This window comes from Panthera onca, chromosome C2, assembly GCF_046562875.1.
Source record: "Panthera onca isolate mPanOnc1 chromosome C2, mPanOnc1 haplotype 2, whole genome shotgun sequence".
In the NCBI taxonomy this organism is placed as follows: Eukaryota; Metazoa; Chordata; class Mammalia; order Carnivora; family Felidae; genus Panthera; species Panthera onca.
Window position 1 is genome coordinate 151,396,276 of NC_138347.1, and position 26,905 is coordinate 151,423,180.

General features: G+C 42.6%; 1 protein-coding gene across 1 annotated transcript in view; it reads right to left on the bottom strand.

Moving 5' to 3' along the window:
- The window catches only part of MOBP (myelin associated oligodendrocyte basic protein), a 38,222-nt gene extending 24,737 nt beyond the window's left edge, over positions 1 to 13,485 (bottom strand). The window contains exons 1-2 of the mRNA XM_078432469.2: positions 13,350 to 13,485; positions 6,023 to 6,101 (exon numbers count right to left, since the gene is read on the bottom strand). The gene's annotated coding sequence lies outside the window, so the exon portion shown is untranslated. The remainder of the gene's footprint in view (positions 1 to 6,022; positions 6,102 to 13,349) is intronic.
- Between the last annotated feature and the right edge of the window lie 13,420 nt (positions 13,486 to 26,905).

Consider the following 26,905-nt stretch of genomic DNA (forward strand, 5'->3'; position numbering starts at 1 on the left):
CTACAAGTGAACAGTCTGGTTGTTTCCCATCTGTTATTATTGCAAATGGTGCTATAGTGAAGAAAGCGATACACCCTTCATTTCCCACGTGTGCAAATACCTGAGGGGTGAACCGCTAACAGTGGGATCACTGACTCAGGGAAGACTACGCATTTGTAATTCTAAAGACTTTGATGGATATTTGTCCAACTTGCTCCCCATGGGATTTGTACGAATTACTATCCTATAAGCAATGCATGATGGAGACCATTTTCCCATCACCTCAGCAATAAAAGTAGGTTATTACACCCTCAGATTTTTGCCGATCTGATAGGTAACATGTTTCATAGTGCAAACCAAAGATGCAAATCTCAAAATGTTTTAGATTTGGAACGGCTAGATGTCTGATTTACCATATTGACAGAATAAGGGGGTATACAAACACTAAGTAACAAACGCTAAGAAAGCATTCACTAAAATTCAATATCCACTCGTAACAAAAAAAAACCTCTTAACAAAGAAGGAAGGGAAGGGGATGTTCTTAATGTTATTAAAAGCTAGCTACCAAAATATCTATAAATAACGGCTTACTGTGGGTGAAATCTTAGAAACATTTTCATCTGAATCAGATACCCCAGGAAGGATGCTCTCACTACCACTATCCACACCGTGCTTGAAATCCTAACCAGTCAAACAAAACACTGTGAAACTCTACAAACTGTTAGAACTGAAAAGAAAGCTCAACAAGATTTCTGGACACAAGATCAATATTCCAAAATCAGAACCATTTCTAAAGATGAGGAAGATTGAATCAGAAATGTAAAATGAAAGAATCCATTCAAGCTGGACACAACACCACAGGACACCTACAAGTAGAAGGATATCTGATTAAAGAAATGCAAGAACTTTATGCAAAAATTTGCAAATCTTTTTTTGAGGGCTGCAGAAGAAACAGTTAGTTCAAGCAGGCTGAATATGTGCTAATAAACTGAACGCTAGTCTGATAAAGATCAAATTTTCATGTCATTGACAAGACGATTTCATACTTCTTACGGACCTATAAAAGACTGAGATGAGCCAAGACTATTTTGAATAAGCATTGGGCCTTGTTCTACAAGATGGAGACACTTATCATAAGCTGTACTAATTAAGACAAGAGAGCGTTGCCGTGGAAATAGAACCAACAGATCAAGGGGACAGAACAGAGAGCTTAGAAATAGACCCACGTAGGTAGAGTAACATGGTTCATGACCAAGGTGCCATTTTTATTTTTACCGGAAAATGGAAAAAGGGAGACGAAACGAAAGCAGACCAATAACCCCAACGAGAATAATAATCGCGAACACATGTTAGGAGATACCAGCCAGGCACTTGTTCAAAGGCTTTATGTGTGTAACTCACAGAATCTTCACCCCCTCACAGTAGGTCTCGCGGTAGCAAAGATACAGAGAAGTCAGAAAACCAACCCCAGGACACAGAACTAGCAACTGGATCCCCAGGATCCCAACCAAGGTGAGCTAGTCCGTGTTCCTAACCTTGACACTCCGTGGCTTCTAACACAGCGGACGTGAAGGGAAAGAAGAGAAATCATAAACACAACGATGTCATAGAACAAAAGATGCCATGAAGTTACAAGGCAAAAGACCTGTGCCATGACAGAAGAAAAATACAGGAACACAATGAAAGGGCAGCGTTTTCATAATCAGAATGTTAAAGGAAAAAAAAAAAAAAAAAAACAGACGATAATTTTTTTTAAATATGAAAACAGGCACAAAACAGGAAAAAGAGGACACTTTAAAAGCCACTAATTCTATACACACGTGGGGCTGGAGGACTCAAGAAAATGACAGCGAGGAAACATAATAGATGCCCATTCCAATTGACCTCCCTCCAAAAAAAGGAGTGACAAGGGACTCCCAGAAGCACGAAGGGACAGGAAATCGGGGAACAGGGTCTGGGCTGGAGTTCAAGGCGCACCAGTGAGGAATGCACGGGGGCGCTTTGCGGAAGAGATGTTTCTGGAATAAAACCCGGGCGGGGGGCAGAGGCCTCACTGCAGACCAGGGCTTCGCTCAGCTACCACAGCCTTCCAAAGCTCCTCCGCTCTGGAAAACAGTTATCACTGCAGTGCTTAGCCATTCCACCCTTGGCACCTTCCTCACAGACCTTCAACGGTTCCTAAAGCCTTGCTCATTGTCTCAGGCCGAGGGTAATGCTTTCCTCTGAGTGTCGATTTGCACGCTAAAAGGCAATGCCTTCCCGAGTGGATTAGTCCGCAATAGCAAAAATACATGCAGAAAGTAAACTTGGGTTGTAACCACTGCGTGCTATGTCTCTAAGGAGGCCTTTATCCGTTTGGCCTCATTTATCTATGTGTCTATCTCCTTGGCAACCAAGATGTCTACAAATCGGTAGAAGGAATGTTGAGCGGTGGATTCTTCAACTGGGAAACCGGTTCCCGGTAATGGAAAATTTCATCTAAATATTTCTTTTGATTCAGGGTGCTTTTCCACAGAGAGCATCATCTTGCCAAACTCCGACACTGACTTGGGGAACGGCTGACGCTATAAAAATAACAGCATAGAAGTGCCTCGATTATCTTGGGGTTGACCACCCATCTGGGGAGACAGAGCAAAGCCCGCGTTGCTTTGCTCTGTGCCAGGTGACAAGGACAAAGGACAGTGGCCCCAGGACCACTCTACTCACACACCACTATCTCGTACACTTGTGCAGAGCCCTTTCTGACGACAAACGCTACCTGACTCCAGCTGTTCTAGGAAAAGGAACAAGTGTGACCCAAGTTTGATATCCTTAGCACATAGATAATATATTTAGCAAATGTTTTGGGGGTAAAATCCTTGCTTATTATAGCGGAGCCACAGAAACGTGTAAGAAGTACAGTAGTTTTCTGAATGTAATTTTAATAACATGACATTCTTTCTTCTAGAAAGTATGCAATACATTGTTTTAACTTATGGGTATGTGAACTTTACACTAGAATTTTATATAGATCAATAAATCCACAATTTTCTATAACTGGGGGGGAGGGTGGTGGTGGGAAGGAGGGTCCAGGAGAAAGAACCAAAGGCATGAGTTTGTCTCCTCATGTATCCACTTCCCTACTCAACAGAGTCTTTCCCCAGTCACAAGGCAAACGCCTTGCTTCTTAGTTAATATGTCACATAAGACTCCTCATAATTTGGTCTTTGCCCACCTTTTCCCTGTACAGAGAACCCATCTTCCAGACTTGCATTATCTTATAGAGAAACTTAAATGTTAATTTGGCCTGTGGTCACAGCAAGGGGGTAAAAGGAAGAACCTGGATTACCTGATCAGCTGATTTATTGTTCCACTGACTACTCGGGGAAGGTGAGAGCTGTGAAGCTGCCTTGGGTTCTCCAAGGGCATCAGTTTCAGGGAGACAGAGAAAAGAACCAGCCAGAGAGAAGCTGAAACAAGCACCGGGCTGTCGACTACCCTTTACCTAAATTTTGTGTCCAAGGACACAGTGTGAGTCACCCAACAGCAGCTACGCTGGTAGACTTCCTCAGATGGAGGAAATGCCACTTATCTTGGTTCCATTTTGCAATTTATTTCCTTCCATCTTTATATTTACTTATTACGTTGAAATCACTCATCTAACCAAAGAAGCAGGAAGGGGAGTCAAGGATGAGTCCAAGGTGTGTAGTTCAAGGAACTGGCTGAGCAGCAGAAGCATCTACCAGAAGAGAAGTTTTAGGGGAAGAGGCTGACTCATGAGTTGAGTTTTAGGTGCACTTGAGTTGGGGTGTTTGAAGGGCATCTAGGCTGAGATGTCAAGTGAGCATTTCAAAGAAGATGGAATTTAAGTTGTGGGAGGGAGTATAGGGAACAACTGAAGCCCTGGGATGGGATTGCCCTGATATCAGACTGTGGAGTGAGGAGAGGGTGGGGTGTGCCAGGGTGTTTCCAGGCAGGCAGAAGAGAGGTGATCGGCAGAGGGTAAAGAGAAGAATTGGGGGTGGGGGAGGTAAACTGGGCTGTGTGGTATTGTGGGAGCCAAAGGGAAGGAGGGTTTCCAAAGAGTGAGTGGACACCTTGGTGGAATGATTCTGAGAGGTGGTGTAGTAGGAGGACCAGAAAAAGCGCATTGAATTAAGTGATACAGAGGTAACTGGTGACTTTGACAAGAACTGTTTCCATGGCGTGGTTGAGACAGAAGGTAGATTAGAGGATTTGTGGAGAGAATCGGGGCTGAAGGCATGGAGAGACGCTGTAGGCAACTCAGGCCAGAGATCTGAGAATGAAGGGCAGGAGAGCAGTGGTAGGGAGAGGAAGATGTAGTTTCCAGACTTTGGGCAAGTGGAGGGGTGACTGGTCAATTTGTTGATTTGTGGGGGGGTTTTTTGTTGTTGTTATAATGAGACAGATAAGAGCAGAATGAGTGCTGATGGGAAGGGACTAAGAGAGGAAGAGACTGAAATCAAACAAGAGAGAAAGTAATTAGTGTCCTTGAGGAAACCCCGAGGAGATGGGAGGGCAGAGCACACACGCAGGAGGCAAGAGGGAAAGCAGTTGGCTGTATGAAGTTCCCACCGAATGGATTCCATTTTTCCAGTGAAATGGGAGGCAAGAGAAGCTGAGAATGAGACAGCTGGAGATTTGAGAAGAATAACATGCGTTTAAAAGAGATTTTGTAGGGGCACCTGGGTGGCTCACTTGGTTGAACGTCCGACTCTTGACTTTGGCTCAGGTCACGATCCCAGGGTGGTGGGATTGAGCCCCGCTGTGGGCTAGACGCTGAGCATGGAGCCTGCTTGGGATTCTCTCTCTCTCCCCCTCTTTAAATAAATAAATGAGATTCTGTAGACATTTGAAGGTCAGGCTGCCAGGTAGTTTAGATGGCCTGGGTGGGGTCACAGACTATTCATGTGTAGCGATAGAGGTAGCCTTCTGCCTCACTGTGTTTTTCCCCAGTTGTTCTCAGTAGCCAGGGCGCAGACAGGGCAAAGACACATGGTTCATCTAAGGACAGGATTTGCCAGAGAATTTGCAGGAAAATCATTGACATGATGGATTCCAGAATCTACCAGGAATAGGAAGAAAACAGAAAGGGGCAACTGAGGAATAGATACATAGAGGGACGGGGAGACGGAAGGGAAAGTCAACTCAAAGCACCTGGCCGAAGAACAGTGGTCGTGGGGAACGTAACAGAGCAGGTTGAAAGAAAGGAAGGCTGTAAATGAAATGCTAGATGTTGGCACCATTTGATTTGGAAATGGAGTCGCTTCAAGTATTGTTGAGTGCCGTAGCATGCGATGGACAGATGAGGCAGACTGGGTAACTGACTGGAGTAGTGAGTAGTTCATTCACAGGAACATTGAAGTCATGTGGGCTGATGGATGGAGTCGGAGCAGAGAGGGATGGGGAGGCTGACCACAGACACATCGGTGGAGGAGGCGTGACCGGAGGCCAAGTGAAGACGGGCGCAGGGAAGGGAGCACAAGCTTCCAGGTGGGGAAGACCAGCTAGGGAGTGAAGGAGTAGTGGTCTGAAAGTGGCAAGGAGGAGGACGCCGGCTCACTCAACTCTGGAGCCACTTGGAGCGTACATGTCCCCCATTTGACCGGCTGACAGATGAAGCCTTGTTATCAGAGGACTGTCCTGGTTCAGTTAAGACAAAGAAATAGAAGGAATCCCCCGAGTAGGGTTTAAAGACAGGGGAAGGAAGTCTCTTTTTCACAGAATGGCTCCTCCCCCATGCATAGGACATGAGTTTGCCAAAAGTGGACAAATGGTGGCCAGGGTCATGGTCCCTTTGCTGTAGAGAAGTGTTTTTGTTCTTTTTTTTTTTTTCATGTTTGTATGTCCCCAAATCCAGGATACCGTGAAACACCTGCAATAGTTTCTTTCTTTTTTTTTTTTTTTTTGAAGCATTCAACTCTTATGGAAAGTTTGATTGCTCAGTCTTTTGCTGATCCTGCTTTGACGTTCTGAATACTAGGCATCATTATACAATAATTTAGATGCAGACCCAAAAGAGTGTAAGAAATTCATTTTGTACCTGTGTTTTCATCCGTACACCTCTGGCGATTAGATCTCTGTTATGAGCTTGTCTTGGTATCATTTGCTCCTTTTTTCCCCTGAAAGTGAAGCAATAGAATGCATTCTGGTTAATTTGGTGTTTTGGTTATTGAAGTTGTCATAAATCCAAACGCGCTATACGCAGAGCTTCACTCTCACCGCCCTAAGAAGGATTATGATGTTCAATTTAGATGTGAACTGTCAGTTGGGGGCCAGGGAGAGGACAGCATTACAAAATGGCAGGCAAACTTTTTAAAGACCGTCTTACCATTATAGAGGAAAAGTGCTATATGTCCAGTTAATTCACTGTCATTAAGGAAAAACTCTTCAGTCACTTCTCCTAGTAAATCTGGAGCTTTACGACAAATCTGGTGTTTTGCTTATAGCACTAATGAATGAAATTCCTAAAATACATGAACTGTCGGAGTCTGGCTTTAAAAATGCAAGCCATAGCAATTAAGTGTCTCAGGAAGAGAGTCAGACTGTCCTCCTCCAGCACAGCTCCTGAGGAGAGACGTTAAAAACTCAGTGAAGGAATCCAATTTGATATGACATTACATTGAGAATTTCAGAATATCAGTTTTGTTTGCCCATGCAGTATGGAGATTTGTGACCATCCATAACCATCTGTGCCCTTCTTTCTTAATATATATCAAAGCCTGGAAGTGTCGTTTGAACAAAGGGGTCTTATAGTTCCAAAAAATAACCTGCAAAAGAAACCTGTAATTCCCATTAGGTGTTCTTTTAAGGCTCCTGGACCCAATCCCAATGTTGTGGGGGGAGGGGTGTCCTCCCACCATGCACACAACACCAAGCAATTCTTGGACGTCAGCAGGGTGTCGGGGAATTCAAGTCAGTTCTGACGCTACTGGGAAACAGCATCAGATTCCACAGGGTAAGGGTTCTGTCCCACAAGGCTGTCTCTCACCCCCCCCATTTCAGACTCCAGACCCGTGGCAAACCCCAGGATGTTACCTGTGCTTCTACAAAGTGGCTACAGCTTGGAGGTTTTAACAACCTCTTTGGTAAGTTCCATTAATTTGCTAGAGTGACTCACAGAACCCAGGGAAACAGTTATTACATTTCAACAGCCAAGTGAAGAGATACAGAGGGCAAGGTTTGGGGGAAAGGGGCGGAGCTTTCCTGCCCTCTCCAGGCACTTTGCTGTCCCCACCTCTCCAAGCATTCACCAACTGGGAAGCTCTCCAAGCCTTTAGGGTTTTAGAGAGGTTTCGTTATACAGTCATGGTTGACTAAGTCACTGGCCATTGGTCAACTCCCTTTAGCGGCTCTCTCCCCAAGGTCGGGGAGTAGGACGAGAGTTCCATCCCTCTAATCACCTGGTTGGTTCTCATGGCAACCAGGCCCGTCCTTAAGGTACCTAAGGGCTTTCCCAACTCACCTCATTAACATAACAAAAGACACCTTTATTGCCCTTATCCTAGGAAATTCCAAACGTTTTAGGAGCTTCGAGTCAGAAACTGTAGATAAAAACCAAATACACAACAGAAATTTATTTTGGCCATTTGAACGACCAAATGTATATTTCTTGTAAATCACAATATCACAGTTGTCTTGGTTGATAATTTGTCTTAGTTGACAGCTAATCATTGTAATAATGATGGAATTGACAATTCTGTGTCACTAACTGTAAAAACTATCGTAAGATTGCTCCGTCAAATCAGATGATCATGTTCCTTTTAAATTTAAATTAAGTTAAAAAAATTTGTTATTTTTACATTTATTTATTTATTTTTGAGAGACAGAGAACAAGTGGGGGATGGGCAGAGACAGAAGGAGACACAGAATCCAAAGCAGGCTCCAGGCTCTGAGCTATCAGCACAGAGCCCAGACAGCCCGACGCAGGGATCGAACTCACAAACCGTGAGATCATACCTGAGCTGAAGTCGGACGCTCAACCGACTGAGCCACCCAGGTGCCCCAATTTAAATTAAGTTTTAAAAAGTACATTGCAAAGGGGTGCCTGGGTGACTCAGTCGGTTGAGCGTCTGGCTTTGGCTCAGGTCATGATCTCATGGCTCATGAGTTCAAGCCCCGAGCTGGGCTCTGTGCTGATGGCTGGGAGCCTGGAGCCTGCTTCGGATTCTGTGTCTCCCTCTCTCTCAGTCCCTCCCATGCTTGCACTCCCTCTCTCTCTCTCTCTTAAAAATAAATAAACATTAAAAAAAATTTTTAAGTGCATTGCAAAAATAAACTATTGAGACTACACTAAAATGAAAACCTTTTCACAGGGAAGGAAACCATGAACAAAATGAAAAGCCAACATACCGAAAGGGAGAAGATATTTGCAAATGACATACCTAATGAAAATGAGATTTCAAGATACAGCAAGTGAGCCGAGATAAAGGATCTCTTTAAAAAAAAAAAAAAAATAGGGCAGGGATGCAGGTACCTACCTAACTCAGTTGGCAGAGCATTCAACTATTGATCTTGGGGTTATAAATTTGAACCCCAAGTTGGCTGTAGACATTACTTAAAAATATAAACCTTTAAAATGAAATAAAATAGGGCCAGGAGGCCATAAGGGAGAAGGAATTTATGCACGTTCTCCTGAAGGAACTGTGAACTCTTCACCAGCTACAAGCCCTAGGGCTGGACTCCTTCCTCACCAAGACACCAGAATCTTCACCATTCTTCAACTCCCAAAGGAGCCAGTGAGATTTGACACGTCTCAATCCCTCATTTGCATATTAACCCAACCAATCCCAGTTCACCTCGCTCCAATCCCTGTTTTGCATAACAGACCTGACTGAGAACTGCACTTGTGACCTTTTGCCTTTATAACCCTGTCCCCTCTTAGTCTTTCTCTGAACATAATTCAGGTTTCTATCTGAATCTGTGTTTCCCTTATTACAATTCTACTTGCTAGGATACGTGCCTCTTAAATTTTCAGTGAATTCTTATTTGGTCAACACCCATGAGAGGTTAATATCTTAAATACAAAGAGAACTTATGCAACTCAACACCCCCCCCCCCCCCAAAAAAAGAGGAATAATCCAATTTAAAAATGGGTAGAGGGCCTGAATAAGCATTTTCCCAAAGAAAACATACAGGTGGCCAACAAGACGCATGAAAAGATGCTCAACATCTCTACTCACCAGGGAAATGCAAATCAAAATTGCAATGAGATACCACCTCACACCTGTCAGAATGGCGAGTATCAAAAAGACAAGAACAGGTGTTGGTGACAAGAACAGGTGTTGGTGAGCGTGTGGAGAAAAGGGAACCTTCCTGCACTGTTTTGGGACTGCAAATTGGTGCAACCACCATGGAAAACAGTACGGAGTTTCCTCAAAAAGTTAAAAATAGAAGTACCATACGACCCAGTAATTCCACTAGGGGCTTTTGCCCAAAGAAAATGAAAACACTAATTTGAAAAGGTATATGCACCCCACATTTATTGCAGCATTATTTATAATAGCCAACATATGGAAGTAACCCCAGCGTCCCTTGATAGATGAATGAATAAGGATGTGGTACGTACATATCCGTGCAATGGAATATGACTCAGCTATAAAAAAGAATGAGATCTTGTCATTTGTGACAACATGGATGGACCTAGAGGGTATTATGCTGAGTGAAATGAGTCAGACAGAGGACGACAAATACTAGATGATTTTACATCTAAATGTGGAATCTAAAAAATCAAAACAAACGAAGAGATACTCTCCCTTAAAGAATATTTCAAATGAGTACATGTAGAAGCAATGAGGGAAATAGAAAATCATCATTAGAATACCTGGGGGCGCACAGGACTTCTCTATGAGTATGTCTTTCATATACAAACCAACCAATCGAGAGCCTACCCTTGTCAATTACCCTCTTTATCAAGGTCCCGCAGATTAAGCCAGCATTCCTGTCCTAAACACCCCAAGGCCAGGAACCAGACAAATCAGAAGAGCCCTTCTCAACAGGCCTTCCCAGAACCCACTGAAATTATTCAAACTAGCTCATCCTGAATTTACCTAGCCTGTTTACACTGCCTTACCCAGTCCTCCCTCCAAAACACACAGTAAAGCTCTTGCCCATGCTTTCCCCTCATTCCCTCTGGCTTCTGATCACCCTGGTGCTTCCTCATGTGGCCCTGCATGGTCAGGCATATGCCCTCCTTTTGGTAACTGTGAGTAACAATCTTACCAATGGCAATCATCTTCTGGTCTGCTGCCCTCCTCAAGCCTAAATAAAAACAAAATCCTGAGTACACTTTTAAACAGACTGGTCTTTTACTCACCCAGAGCACAGCTAATACCTCCAAGTTTTTACCTGTACATCAGGGGTAACAGGGTTACAGAAATCAGAGAGGCCTGCACAGCCAAAAAGAGGTCACTTTTGGAGCCTACACAATGGAACCTAATCCTAGGGTCCCAGCCCAGCCCAGCCCAGCAGACTTCTATATTGTGGAAAGAAACTCAATTCCCATCCATAAGACTCTTCTGGCCTTCCAAGGCTTCCATGTACTGGCCCCCAATTCTTTTGGCTAAGTGAGAGAAGGAGGACCTCATTTTTCAACCCAGGATGGCTCATTATGGGAACACATAATCCTCTAAGTAAAAATCATTTTTTCAAACTCCAGGGTGACTTCCAGATAAGACAATCAAAACAGCTAATGCTACATTTTCCCAAAAGCTGAGTTCCTCCATAGTAAATAGTTGTATGTCCAGAACTCTAAATTTCTTTTTTTTTAATTTTTTAAATTTTTTATTAAAAAAAAAATTTTTTTTTTAACGTTTATTTATTTTTGAGACAGAGAGAGAGAGAGCATGAACAGGGGAGGGTCAGAGAAAGAGGGAGACACAGAATCAGAAACAGGCTCCAGGCTCTGAGCTGTCAGCACAGAGCCCGACGCGGGGCTCGAACCCACGGACCGCGAGATCATGACCTGAGCCGAAGTCGGATGCTCAACTGACTGAGCCGCCCAGGCGCCCCCAGAACTCTAAATTTCTAATCTAATTCCATATTAGGAAAGAAAATATCTATATACCTTATCCAGGGAACAGTCCTGTTAAAGCCATAATACATTTACTTGATTACAAAGATCCTATAAGAAGTTAACAACTGCTTTACATTTATGTTATGATGACTTCAGCATTTTCTCTAGAGGGAAAAAAAATGGATGCTTTCTATTTGGAAATCTTAAGAATCTATTTAAATAACTTTCCCAAAAGAGAGGAAGTCTGTTAAGAAGTTAGTCTCCACCTTCAGAATGATAAAACTGTCAGTCACCTCCAAACAGAGGTTTTCTCACAAATAGAATGAAATTTCTTTCTTTTCTAGCACTCTGCCAATGTGCTAAAGGTCACCAGCAGGCCTGGAGTGGCTATCCAAGACCACTCTTTGTGAACTGTATGTTTTCAGTGGATGCTTAGAAAGGAACAATCACATTCACGAAATGAACACTCATAAAGCAGTAGACATGAACCAGCACATGCAAAGAATCTACGTTAAAAACTTCACTATATACCTACCAAGTTCATGTACATATTGTTGCAATTGTTATTTTTAACAAAAGGGCAGCACTTACACACTTTTGGTGAATACTTGAGAATTATCTGTAAAAGCTCTAGATTTTAGATTTTGTGTGTGTGTGTTGTCTTGTAAGATTTTAGGTACTCCTTTAAATTTTTTTTAATGTTTATTTAGTTTTGAGAGAGAGAAAGACAGAGGTGAGCAGGGGAGGCGCTGAGAGAGAGGGAGACACAGAATCCGAAGCAGGTTCAAGACTATGAGCTGTCAGCACAGAGCCCAAAGCGAGGCTTGAACTCATGAACTGTGAGATAATGACCTGAGCCAAAGTTAGACACTTAACCGACTGAGCCACCTAGGCACCCCTAAGAACTCATTTAAAATTCTAGTTACCATTAGCAAACCCAGACCCCAAGTTAGAAGTCTGTACAATCAGATTCAAGGATAAATTTGGAGACATACAGTCTGAAATGCAAGCATATTCCTTACAAAACTGCCTAATCTGGACCTAATCATGTGAAGACATCAGATCAAACCTATACTGAGGGACATTTAACAAAAGAAAAGGCCTATACTCTTTAAATTTCTCTATACTCTTTAAATTTCTAAATTTCTCAAGGTCATGAACGAGAATGACTGTCTCAGGTGCTCTTCCAGACTAAAGGACACTATAGACACATGGCAAGTAAAGTCATGCATGATCTGGAACTGAAACCTGGGACAATTGACAAAATCTACGTGTCTGTGGATTAGATAACAGTATTTTCTCAATGTTGGTTTTCAGTTTTGATCGTGTCTGGAAATTCATCTCAAACGGCTTAGAAAAAAATACATATAGTGTCTATAGAGAAAAAGGAGAGAGACTGACAAAGAAAATGTGGTAAAATGTCAACATTTGGGTGATCTGAGTACATCTGGAATTTTTGTACGGTTTGCAGTTTTTCTGCAAATCTGTAACAATTTCTTAAAGCAGACTCAACACTCAACATGGGGCTCGAACTCACAACCCCAAGATCAAGAGTTGCACGCTCTACCAACTGAGCCACCCAGGCGCCCCCGAAACAATTTTTAAAATCCACTCACGAAGGCATTCTCCCGCTAATCCAAATAAACATAAAATAGCATAGCTATACATATAACAGTGATCTGTTTTTTTCCTTCCTGTTTGATTTCACAAAGCAGTAAAAATGATTTTCCCTATTTTTCACCTAGTACTCTAGCCAAGTTAATTGTTTTATTCCCATGACACATAATCTTTTCTTTCCTTGCTCTACCCCCCACACACTGGAAAACTCTGGTTTCTAAGAGATTCTGCACAAGATTGAGCTTTAACATCTTTCCATTTAAGGTTGTTAGTCTACAGGGAGCAAAATTCTAACAAGATTTGGGCTTTCTTGTTCCATAAGTATCCCCCATACATAAGCCCAGCTGCATGAAGGAAGACTTTTTCCTAGATAAGAAGAAAACAACTCATTTTCAAATCGTGACAAATGATAAACGCATACATAGAAAAAGAAGCTAATGGCTCCATTAATCTAGTTCCAGGAACATCAAGCTTTAAACCTGAAAGAATCTGAGTTAGGGTTTGGAACCTCTTCCCCAGGCTCAGACAATTCCCATTCCAGGAGGGCCCTCTGCTCACATTAGAATAACCTTGGTGTCCTCTGCTCTTGTTTTCTCCACCATCTTATGTTCTCCCGATCTTGACTGCTATTACGCCAAACTGCCCCTGGAATATAATGAAATGGCCCATACCAAAATGTGCACTTGCCACTTGAACATGAAGTACAACCTGAAGATGAAAAACTATGGAATTCCCTTACCTTCAAGTAGCAGTTGTGTGAAAGAGGCTCCACCGGATCGGGTCCCTGTGGGGGGGGGTTGAGGCTACCTCAATGCATGCAGAATATATAGGGAGAGATTATATATCCGGGTTTTTCATTACACAAGGTATTTTTGATGGGTTCTCAGCCAAGATCCACTTAAAAACAAAAGCCACACAAAGACTACAAAAAGGCCACACAAGGTTTAAACAAAAGGCTAAAGAAAGACCAAACAAAAGCCAAAGAAAGTTTAAACAAAGAGTGAAACAAAGACAAAACAAAGGCCAAACAAAGACAAAAACAAAGACAAAAACAAAGGGCAAAGGAAAATCTAAACAAAAGCTAAGCTGAGCTACAGCCATACTATACACACACACAAACCCACACATATGCGCACCCCACATCCACACTATATCTCCACATACACTCGAATATTTCAGTCCCCCACCTTCTTCATCCCACATAATCAACACTCCATGTCAAAGCCCTCACCAAGGCTCACGCCATACCAACTCCATGGCACATCAAACCACATGCCAGGTCCAACCAAACCAAACATCATCTCCAAACCACACACCCTTTGGTGTGTGATTTGGAATCAGAGACATGCATAGAGGAGAACATGAGAAGACATGGGGAGAAGATAGTCAACTACAAGTCACAGAGAGGGATCTGGAACAGATCTTCTCTCACAGGCCTCAGAAGAAACCAACCCTGCTGTCACCTTGACCTCAGACTTCAAGCCTGAGGACAGCGAGGCAATACATTTGTTACTTATGCCACCCGGTTTGTGGTACTTTGTTACACCAGCCCTAGCAAACTAATATGCCACAGTCCCCGTAAGTACTATTTTAGTTAATTTTCATATTTATCAAAATAATACGCCACCTCACTCCGCTCCACAACCCCACTTACCAGAGGCAACCACATTGCCACATTTAACTTTTTTTTTTAGCTATTTTTTCTAGATTTATATCCACATTGCTAAATAATTCCACAAACAGCCATTTATATACTTATTATTTATTGTAGGCTTTTGACTTCTTAATGAGGGTTTCATTTTCTTACTCTCTACTCTTTGCTCTCTCTTCTACTTCACCCACTGAATGTAGTCTTGTCAGTCAGTATATCTATTCCTATAAACATTATTTCCTACGAGGGTGTCTGGGTGGCTCAGTGGGTTAAGCGTCTGACTTCGGCTCAGGTCGTGATCTCATGGTTCTTGAGTTTAAGCTCCGTCAGGCTCTGTGATGACCACTTGGAGTCTGGAGTCTGCTTTGGACTCTGTGTCTCCCTCTTTCTGCCCCTCCCCTGCTTGTGCTCTCTCTCTCTCTCTCAAAAATAAATAAATATTTAAAAATAGATAGATAGATAGATAGATAGATAGATGATAGATATTATTTCCTACAGAACTTGTAATCAACTCTATTATTTCCTTCCTCTTTACAACTTCATTTTTTTTTTGGAGTTAATAATTATCCTGTTTTTGCTTTCATTTATTTATTTTAATTTGCTTAGTTTTTTATTTATGTATCATTCATTTTTTTCCAAATATTCCAGCAGATCTCTCAAATATCTATCAATAATTTTCTCAAGCATTCCTATCCATCAAATAATCATTTCCATCTATTGTCTTCTGTGATTGTCTATTCTCTAATTGTTCTGTTTTTAGACTGGATGCTCTCAAAGCCAGTGCAGGGCGGGGACTCCCTTTCATTGCTTTCCTGTAATAGATCACCAGTGCCCCGGATCCCATGTCATTCTCATTTTTGCTTTGCCCCCTCATTTTCCTGAAGCACAACCTCTAGTATCTTCCTTAGAAAGGATATATATGTATATACAATAAAACCATGGTTTGCAAGCAAAATCCATTCTGGAAATATGCTTGTAATCCAAAGCACTTGTATATCAAAGTGAATTTCAGGAACCATTGGCTCAGTTGTGATCACGTGACATTCAGTGTCACCTACTACTCATATTGCAAGACATCGCTCGTTTATTAAGTTAAAATTTATTAGAAATGTTTGCTCATCTTGTGGAAAACTCACAGAACAAGTTACTTGCAATCCAAGGTTTTACCACACATGTAAAATGAATCTTTTCGAGTGCTCGAATACCTGAAAACTGCTCTATTCTATTCTCACACTTGGTTGCTTGTTTGTCTGGGTATAGAATTCTGTGTTGAAAATTAGAGTTCTGGGGCACATGGGTGGATCAGTCATTCGAATATCTGACTCTTGATTTTGGCAGTCATGATACAAGAATCATGGGATTGAGCCCCGCATCAGGCTCTGTACTGAGCCTGGAGCCTGGTTAAGATTCTCTCTCTCTCTCCCTCTCCCCCTCCCATGCTCTCACTCTCTCTCTCTAAAATCAAATTTAAAAAAATTCTTTTTAATTTTAAATTAAAGGGGCACCAGTTGATTAAAGGTCTGACTTCAGCTCAGGTTATGATCTCATGGTTTGTGGGTTCAAGCACTGACAGCTCAGAGCCTGGAGCCTGCTTTGGATTCTGTGTCTCCCTCTCTCTCTGCCCCTCCCTGCTCCTTCTCTGTCTCTCTCTCTCTTTCAAAAATAAATAAGCAGTAAAAAAAAAAAAATTAAAATTAAAAAACAGAAAACTAGAGTTCCTCAGAATTGTGACTGTTATTGTTTTTCTGTGTTTTTTTCCTACAGGGCAACTTATTGTTGAAAAGTTCTAGGCCTTTCAGATTCCCATTCTTTTTGTGATTTTTTTAAAAATGTTTTTTTTTTTTTTTTGAGAGAGAGAGAGAGTACGAGCAGGGGAAGGGAAGAGAGAGACGGAGACACAGAATCCGAAGCAGGCTCCGGGCTCTGAGCTGTCAGCAGCGAGCCTGATGCGGGGCTCAAACCCACGAACCGTGAGATCATGACCTGAGCCGAAGTCGAAGACTTAACTGACTGAGTCACCCAGGCGCCCCTCCTTTTGTGATTTTTAACAAATGTCTGGAAATGTTCAAGGTCTTATTTTCACCCTAATTGTCCTGAAACCACCCCCCCCATTCCTTCAACGTGAGTGTTTTCTCATCCCCACTTGGTAGGTCATTTTCCCCTGGAAATTTGTAACGCTCTATTCTTTAATTTTTATGCAGTTTTTATTCATTATCCCTGTCCACTTTCTTTCTTCTGCCTGAAAACTTTTATTGGTTGGCTCTTGAAAAGTAATGATAGAAAACTAAATGGATCCTCCAAATTGTTCCTCATTCCTCTCTTTCCTAGCTTTCAGTTCTTTGACTTTTGGTTCCACCTTTCATGAAGTTTTCTTATTTTATTCATTGTATACCATTGTATATTTTCTTTCGGCGATCAGATTTTTCAATTCTTTCTTGTTTGCTGACGTTCCCTCTTTCAAAGCACATCGTCTTTTCTCTAAGCCCCAGGAAGATAGTAACTATACTATGTGGGATTTGTTCATTACTTTTGTTTTGTTTGCTTCTTTGTTGGCTTTGTTCCTTAAATTGAATTAGCGAGCTTATTCCAGATTCCTTCATCCTTCTGTTGTTTTCATCTCTCCTCTTCCTGTTGAAAGCTCCCTCCTTTGTCTGCTGACCTTCACTGTCTCTTTCTGTCCGTTAGGCATTCAGGGGGTGACTGGATGCTCCAAGTACCAGCACAGGGCTTGTTGACGAGTGGTCCAATGGGCAGCCACTCTGGCCTTTGTGTGGGCAGATTTGAAAACCTAAGTAGCTGGAAGATTTTCCCCTAGGGTCATTCAGTTTGTTCAGGGAGGAGCAATGTGTTCTCCAGCCTGGAAGGAGTAGGGATGGTAGGGGAATTTGAATATCTTGCTACTGATTCTGTGATCAGGAGAGGCTAGGGACTGCACGACTCTGCGGATGTGTCCCCTTTGCAAGCCCTGCCCATCACCTCTGCTCTCCACAGATGCTGAGTCTGGAAATTTCTCCATAATAAACTTCCAGTGACCGGAGCAAGTTGGTGCAGTGAACCTGGAAATCCATTCAGGATGTTGGCTTTCATGACTGGCACTTCCCATGTGGACACTCCCAGCATCCTAGCACATACATTTGTCCTGCTTTTTCTGCCATCGCCACTGAAAGCAGTTAAAACTTTTTAAGCGTATTTATTTATTTTAGGGGAGCCTGGGTGGCTCAGTCAGTTCAACATCTGACCGGCTTAAGTCATGATCTCACAGTTCGTGAGTTCGAGCCCCACATCGGGCTCTGTGCTGACAGCTGAGAGCCTGGAGCCTGCTTCGGATTCTGTGTCTCCCTCTCTCTCTCTCTCTGCCCTTTCTCCACTCGTGTGCTGTCTTTCTCTCTCTCAAAAATAAATAAACATTAAGCTTATTTATTTATTTTGAGAGAGGGAGTGCTCCTGTGCATGCAAATGGGGGAGGGGCAGAGAGAGAGAATCCCAAGCAGGCTCCGTGCTGTCAGCACACAGTTCCACGTGGGGCTCGATCCCCTGAACCGTGAGATTGTGGACCTGAGCTGAAATCAACAGTCGGACGCCCAACCAACTGAACCACCCAGACACCCTTCGAGAGCACTTAAATTGGAATCTCCTCCACTCTGCCAGGTCAGTTACTTTCCTCCACCAAGTCTGTATGTCCCCAAAATGGGTTCTAATCGCTCACCTTTTGGTGTCTCCCTTTCTTGGGGGGCTAAAACTTTTAAAAAATTCTCTACTGCCCCTCTGGAATAAAATATTTTTTTAATTCTTCACTTTTTAAAAGGATACTTTTTACTACCATAATTTTGATAATTTTTTGGAAGAGAGAGGAAATAAAATAAGCATGTGGAGTTAACCTGGCACTTTTCTACAATACATTTTTTTTTAATTTTATTTTTAAGCAATCTCCACACCCAGTGTGGGGCTCAAACCCGCAATCCCAAGATCAAGAGCTTCATGCTCCACCAACTGAGCCAGACAGGCGCCCCTAACCTGCCACTTTTAAGCAACAAATGCAGTAATTGTTTTAATTGAGATATAATTTACATACCATGGAATTCACAATTCTGTGATGTAAAATTCAGAGATTTTTAGTATGTCCACAAGGGTGTGGAGGCATCACCACTACCTAATTCTATAAAATTTTCATCACTCTAAAAACAAACCCCAACTTATTAGCACTCAGACATAATACTATTTTATATCAGCACATAGAGAGTCAAGCATTCAATAGGTTAGAGAGTATGGCAAATATTTTGTTAGAGGGATTACTGACAATGAGTATAAAATGAGTGACTCATCTACAGGAGAAAATTACTCTAGGAAAGTCATCGGTGAGATAAAGACATCCCCATGTTTCACCTAAAAACTGAAATGTACAAAATGTACATAAAGTCGTATCCACCGTTAAATAAGCCCTTCTCCCTATCAAATTATGTATCAAAATATGTGTTGTAAAAGTTGCTTTTTGATTAAAAGGATAAAAGACAAGCGAGAGATTTTCAGATTCCTAACAAGAATGCTATTTTTTCCTGTAGAATATGGGGGAGGGGGAAGGGAGTTTTATAAATAACTGTAAGAGCATTTAATTATTACAAGACAAATAATTGGTTGATTACATCTGAGAGAAACAAAAGTCAATGGTTTCTAGTCTGCCCTTCAATCCTCGCTTTCAGAGCAAACCTGTCTCCTCCAAGACTTTGACCTTGGTCTTGTAGATCTTGGACTACACAGAGCCCAACTTTCGATGGTAAACAGAGGATTATGATACCAACTGAGCCGCCAGCCGCTCAGACAAAGCCTCTGTGTGTTCCCAGGCTCCACACCCAATCCCTCTCTCCCTCTGCACTAAGCCAGGGGCCAGTCACAATTGTGTTCTGGCCAGTGGGGACCTGCAATCATGTACATTGTGTTCCCTAATTGAGGGTCTGGTTTTGTCCAAGTTGCTGTGTTAAAACCCGGTCTGCGGCAGACATGCCTTTGCTACTCAGCTTCCTGGGCCCTGTGCGTGGATTTAGTCCTTGTAATATTACCGCTAGAGCGGGAAAAGGTGGACAGAGGGTAGCAAGATGCAAGGCTTCTAGCAAAAGGAGAGACTCAGGATATGAATGTGTCGGTGTGATGCGTTAAAGAAAACTGGAGCCTATCAGTAGAGTTAAAGATAGATTTTATTCAGGAACTATTGCAATAGGGGGAAAGAGACTTTGATATAAACCTGGGTTCAATCCCAAATACAATAGGGACAGTGGGGATTTATAGCCAAGGAGCAGGTTGGAGGAACTGGTGGGTAGAAAATTACCAAGAGGCGAAAGAAAGAAAGAAAGAAAGAAAGAAAGAAAGAAAGAAAGAGAAAGAAAGGGACGCCCCGATGTCTCAGTTGTTTAAGCATCCAACTCTTGATTTCGGCTCAGATCATGATCTCACAGTCGCAGAGATGGGTACCCAGAGATGGGGTACTTCTGGCTGAAGCAGCTTGACAGTGTCCTTGCTGCAGGTGAGCCAGGGAGATCAGGCATCCACCTGGAGGTGGTGGGGGTGAGGAATTTGGTCAGAGATGGGCTGGGGGATTCTCGATAAACTGACTTAGCCAGATTCTTGTTCAAATTGGTCAAGGCAAAGACAGACTTGGAAGTCCCAAGGTCGAGGCCTAATTGGAAAGAGGCACCAAAGGAGCCTGACTGAGGTTGGTCAAGAAGGGTATCTGTCACATGTCAGCAGGCTGCAGTGAGGGACCCCTGATTCTAGTTAGTGATGTCAGTTATCTAGAGACAGGAAATACACACAGTGAGATGCGACCCGACCTTAATGGGAATAATCTTATTAAAAAAAAAAAAAAAAAAAGAACTGTCTTTGTTTTTAATTTTAGGCTTGCCAAACAGCCAAGAATGTACCATTTTGTTACCTGGTAGTTTGTTGAGAAAGTGCCTTGAGAAAATCACAGTTGCCATGTAATCTGCTTCAAAAATAAAAGTGCCTATCACACTGCCCACACTGTATTATTATAGAATAATACCTCTGGCTTCTCTAACTTATTGCCCCTTGACACACTAAAAATCTGGCTTCTGATCCTGTAAATCTAAAGTCTACATTAAGTGTAGACAGCACACACGTGACTGACAACAGACGATCTTTAACACAGTCTTTACTGCAGTTTGCATCTAAAGTTTCAAGTGACCCTCCTCCTCTTCTCTTGACTCCAAGTTTGGTTTCTGGGCAAGTGCAGCCTCATTGGAGGAAAATCTACATCCGGTTCCACGGAGCCCGCGCTGCGCCCTCTCATGGGGCACAAGAACCCTGAGATCATGACAGGAGCCAGAGTTGGCTCTTAACCGACTGAGCCACCCAGGCCCCTCCTGTAAACGAATTATTTTAAATTTGGGTTGTGTTTTTGTTCAAAATCCATCATAACTCTGCTCAATAGTCGATGAATGGAGCACCAAACGACTTCAGTGTTTGAAGCTTTAGCAAATCACAATTATCATTAAACCTGAGGAACTTGGTAATCAGTTCCCACCCTGCCCAGCACCCCTCTGTTGAGACCTGCCTCCAGAGTCCCCAGTGGATGGATCGCCCACTTGGCCACAGCACTTGCCTGCCCAGTGATGTCCCCAGTTTCCCTTTCCCACTCTGCTAAGTGCCCAGGCTTCCTGAGATGGCCCCCCACCCCAGTAAATTACTTGTACTAGATTCCTTGTCCCTGGGTCTACTTCAGGGGAATCCCAACCTAAGTACAGACCACAGGATGGTCTTCCCATGAGCCTTGCCCTTTATTCCTTCATAAAATATGGAGCCTCATCAAACCTGGAAGGTGTATCTACCTTGTAAGTGAAGGCATACCCCACCTGGACCAACTGAGCCCTAGGTCATCCTAAACTTTTGGCACGATTCAGCCAAGTGTTTGCTTCTGTTTGCTGCTAAGGCAGATGCCACGACAGTCCTTGGTCCTACAACCAGTTCCTGCTCCAACAGGTGCATTAGCAGCTTCTGAGACTGGGGCCTCTCCATATGAAGGTGCTACCCACCACTCAGTTTTAGATTGCTATTAGCTTCTAGATATACTCTTTTTTAAAATAATACGAACACGGGGCACCTGGGTGGCTCAGTCGGTTAAGCGTCTGACTCTTGATTTCAGCTCAGGTCATGATCTCATGGTTTGTGAGATTGAGTCCTGCGTTGGGCTCTGCACTGACGGTGTGGAGCCTGCTTGGGATTTTCTCACTCACTCCCTCTCTCTCTCTGCCCCTCCCCTGCTCGCTTACTCTCTCAAAGTAAATAAACCTTAAAAAACCTTTTTTTAAAAATAAGATAATATGAACCGATTATGGATATAGGATATGTTAAATTCTATAAATGTGCAACACTGGTTACTAAAGGAAAACCACTTTATGCTTGAAAATTCGGACACTGCAGATAGACACATATCCAACCGTAGTGACCCGCAGCAAAGCCATGAAGTCCACACTCATGAGGCTATAGACTTGGTCTCGTGGAACCAGTGACTGGAAGAAATAAATACTGAAGGGCAGGGCACCCAGGCATGCAAATAAGGAACGTGTAGTGTCTCTCAACATCTGCAGTGTCTTTGTTAGTCGCACAAAGTGTGGTTTTACACTCTAAGGACAAATGCCCTCAGTCTTTGTACAGATTTGACCATAGTGGGTCACAATCAGAGTTATTTTATAACATGAGATTCTAATCTCTCTGCAAATAATTTAACATTTTGAATATGACTTACTTGCAGCGACTGGTTTAGAAGAAAAGAAAAACAACAAGGCCCCAAACCACGATTCCATGAAAACTTTGGTTGAACACGATCTTTATTTCAGGAAACATGCCGAGGAGATGGTATTTTACGGTCAGTGTTTTCATTTATTCATTTAAATATTTAATATTGATTTGGTTTTTTGCTCAGTAGATTTCAGTGAATCACAGTGTTCGGCATGATAACTTGGTAACTTGTTTTTATTATGAAGAATTTTTTTAAATATACACAAAATTCAGGGAGAATTCTGTATTTGTTTTTACCTACTTCCAGTAACAGTATTTTCCTTTCTTGTTTCATTTACCCCCCATTTTCACTCCCCCCCCCCCAGGCCCACACACACTATATTGGTGGGGAAAGAGGGAAAGGATCAGAAGTTTAAACATCAAATTCTAGGGTCGCCAAGTGGCTCAGTCTGTTAAGTGTCCTCAGGTCATGATCTCGCGGTTTGTGAGTTCGAGCCCTGAATCAGGCTCTGTGCTGACAGCTCAGAGCCTGGAGCCTGCTTCAAATTCTGTCTCCTCCTCTCTCTGCCCCTCCCATGCTCATGCTCTGTCTCTCAATAATAAACGTTAAAAAAAAAATTTTTTTTTTAAGTCAAATTCTAGGGGCACCTGGGTGGTTCAGTCGGTTAAGCGGCTGACTCTTGGCTTCCACTCAGATCATGAGCTCATGGTCTGTGAGATCGAGCCCCAGGTCAGACTGTGCTAACAGTGGGGAGCCTGCTTGGGATTCTCTCTCTCTCCCTCTCACTCTGCCCCTCCCTCCCTCGTGCTGTCTCTGTCTCTCTCAAAATAAACAAACACACAAAAAAGATATGGTTAAAGAGAGAGCACATAAAAACAAAGTTTCTCCTATCTTTTTTAAGTTTTTCTTTTTAAGTTTATTTTTTTTTAATAACCTCCACACGCATCGTGAGGCTCAAACTCACACAGCAGATCAAGAGTCACATGCTTTTCTGAGACAACAGGGCACCCTTCTTATCTCCAATCTATTTTTTTAATGCTTATTTATTTATTTTTGAGAGAGAGAGAGCGCACAAGCTGGGGAGGGGCAGAGAGAGAGAGAGAGGGAGAGAGAGAATCCCAAGCAGGCTCTTAACTGTCAGCACTGAGCCAGATGTGGGGCTTGATTTCACAAACCACAAGATCTTGAGCTGAAATCAAGAGTCAGACGCATAAGTGACTGAGCCACCCAGGCACCTCTCTAATCTTTTTTTTTAAATTTTATTTATTTACTCTCTCTCTCAAAATTAGACACTAAAAAATTTTTTTAAGGTTGGGGGGAGGTGAAAATTGGGTAAAAATAGGGATATTATAAAATAGACTATCCTACTTATGTGTTTCTCACATCAGACACGATGGTTGGAAGGAAAAATAACACCATTGGGTGTTCTCAATGTATATAGTGGGAATACTTAAGACAATTACATTTTAAAAGTGAGAAGCAAAGGGTCGTAAATGGAAGTAAGGTTTCTGCACTTGGCTAATTGAGAAGTTACGTATGTATATTGTCACATCTAGAGCAACTACCGAACAAATTTTGACAAAATGATATACTAAAGCACGATATAGATCAGGGTGGAATTCTGCAAATGTTACGAGGAGCCCAAGAGAAGGCCAGAAAAGAGCAACAGAAGAACAAGGGGGCCGGAGATACACTGAAAACAAACAAAAAATCCTCAGTCTCACATTAATCAAATGGCTCTCAAGAGGCTAGATCGTGACTCTATCTCAAGGTTTTGTGTTTTCGTTTTTCATTTTCGGATAAGAGTAATAATAATTGTGAGGAAAACACGCTGCTGTAATAAGCCAGTCACAAAAAAGACAAATAGTGTATGGTACCATCGCGAGGTCCCAAGACCCTCTGTCCAGTAACAGGAAGGTGATTTTTATATTTCTGGAACTTTGATCACTGGAAGGCAGGACAAAGCAAGCTTTCTAAAATTGCCTTAAAAAAAATTTTTTTAATGTTTATTTATTTTGGAAGGAGAGACAGAGTGGGCGGGGCAGGGGAGACAGAATTTAAAGCAGGCTCCAGGCTCCGAGCTGTCAGCACAGAGCCCAACGTAGGGCTCCAACCCACGAGCCGTGAGATCGTGAGCTGAGCCGAAGTCCCACGCTTAACTCACTGAGCCACCCAGGCGCCCCTAAAATTGCCTTTTTTTTGACAATAAGTGTGGGATTGGAATTTGTCTTCTGTGGAGGGCTTTTCTAATTCTGAGAGGAATCTCCTTATGTGACATGCGGGAGTGACTCACTCGATAAATTATTATACATAAAAATAAATGGCCCCCTAGCTTTACTTATATTGCTAGTTTATTATAAAGGACCTACCAACTCAGGGGGCACCTGGGTGGCTCGGTGGGTTGAGCGTCTCACTCTCGATTTCGGCTCAGGTCCTAACGTCCCAGTTGGTGGGATTGAGCCCAGCGTCAGGCTCTGTGCTGACAGTGCAGAGCCTGCTTGGGATTCTCTCTCTCCCTCTCTCTCCCTGCCCCTCCCCCACTCTCTCTCTCTCTCACTCTCTCTCCAAATAAATAAACTTTAAGGGAAAAAAAAAAAAAAAAAAAAAAAAAAAAAAAAAGGACCTAACTCAGGAATTGTCAAATGGAAGAAAAATGGGGAAGAGATATTTCAGTGCAGGGGGTGGGGGGTGGTCTGTACAGATGTCATGTCATGTGTCCTCTCTGAGACAGCCACATTCCGATGAGTCCTTCAACCCAGAAGCACTCTACGTTTTTATTTTATTTGTATTTGTATTTGTATTTTTAAGCAATCTCTATACCCAATGTGGGCTCCAACTTGAGATCCAAGATTGAGTCACATGCTCTCCCAACTGAGCCAGCCAGGCACCCCCACCCAGAAGCTCTTTAAAGGATACTTTATTTTCCTTTTATCTTTTTTTTTCTTTTTCTTTTTTTCTTAAATTTATTTCTTTGTTTGAGAGAGACAGAGACAGTGTGAGCGGGGGAGGGGCAGAGAGCGAGGGAGAGAGAGAATCCCAAGCAGGCTCTGCACAGAGCCTGATGCGAGCTCGAACTCACAAAACTGTGCGATCATGACCTGAGCTGAAACCAAGAGTGGGACGCTTAAGCGACAGAGCCACCCCGGTGCCCCTCTTTTTCTCTTTATTTAAATCAAGGTTTCATCACTTAAGCACGATTGATTAAATTGTCCAACATTGCTGATTGAACACAATCTCTGGTCCCTCTTGCCTCCCTGGAGGTCACAGGGTTAGGGCTGTGCTGAAAGTTCTGGCCTCCTGATCACCTGGCTGCTTTCTGGGTGAGCAGCTGCCATCCTGAAGTGATCTAGGGGACCCCACTTTGAGTCATCTTAGCATACAGGGCACTCTTCTTCTCCCTCAGGAATTGCCAAGGATTTTAGGAGCTCTGTGCCAGGAACTGGGGACAAAGACCAAATGTATACATATCTATTTTTTATTAGACCAAACAAGAAGGGTAGGAAAATTCTGTTAAACTCATTTATCTGCATAAAAGTAGGTAGATACCTCTTCCTGGCCCAGTTCTAGACCTATCTAATACGACTTCTATTGACTTTCTATCTAATGGAAAGAAGAGAAAGCCAAAGTAAGACCCCACAGTGGAAACATACCTCTTACTCACAGTGGGTTCCAAGGGCCAAAGCATCCGCCCAGGGTTCCCCGGAGACAGAATTCTACACAGACCGTTCAGAAGTTTCTCCAGCTCAAGCTGACACCTAGATCTGTTGTCAGAATTCTGTATTTAACAATCTATCTTTGACAAGACCTACATTAAGAATGCATTTGGCATCTTGAATTTGTTCACTCATGCTATAAATAACTGAAACGCAATTTCACCAAACCCTGCTCACATCACATTAGGAGTGATTTTCTGGTGTTTTCTATTTTATTACATCGCTCATAATGCTATTCCCTTTCTTTATAAAGATGCTAGGTGGACTATTTAATTTGAAGAAGGATTAAGAGTTTATTCTGTGTGGTTTGGACAGCACGTTCTTGTATTCATAGGAAAGTGGAGGAATCCATAGCTGTTTCTATAATCAGAATCAGGGAACTTTGCTCTGAGTTTTTAAGTTCCTTTTCTCTGTGATGTACAAAGTGATAATCCTCCTTGGTGAAATCGGAAAGCATTTTCCTATTTTTTTTTCTTTTGAGAGAGAGAGGGTGCAAGTGAGCAAGAGGCAGAGAGAGAGAGAGACAGAGAGAGAGAGAGACAGAGAGAGAGAGAGAGACAGAGAGAGAGAGAAGAGGGGCTTGTGTTCTCCTGAAGTGGGGCTCAAACTCACGAACTAAGATCATGACCTGAGTCGAAGTCAGATGCTTAACTGACTGAGCCACCCAGACATCCTCCTTCTTTTAATGATTATTTTTCCAAGATGTAAGTAATCTTTCAGCACTCTGACGCGGGGATACAGAAGACAGGACCGATCAAGGAACAGTGGGAAGTATTCGGAACAATCTTGTGACCTCCCTTTAGGGGAAAAGACCACAAGAAGGAAAAACAAAGGATCATGGAGAGTCCTGTTTGCACCCCAAGACTTTACTCCTTTTGTTCTGTACCACGAGCCCTCTGGCCAATCCTGTATTAAGTGTTCTTTCCAATCACAGCTATCGCTTTACCTGGTGACAATGGATCTCCCCATTTATTCTGATCCATGGCTTTGGTATATACCCTGACCCCCACCATGCAAAATATGATCTTTCTCTAACCAAAATCCAGAGGTAAAAAAAATCTGCCCTACCTTATGTCATGATAAAGCATAGAGCTTTAGTAATTAGGAGAATGTAGCATTGGCCTAGGGACAGACTCATAGAGCTAGCTGGGGAAGAACAGAGAAACCAGGATCAGACCTTG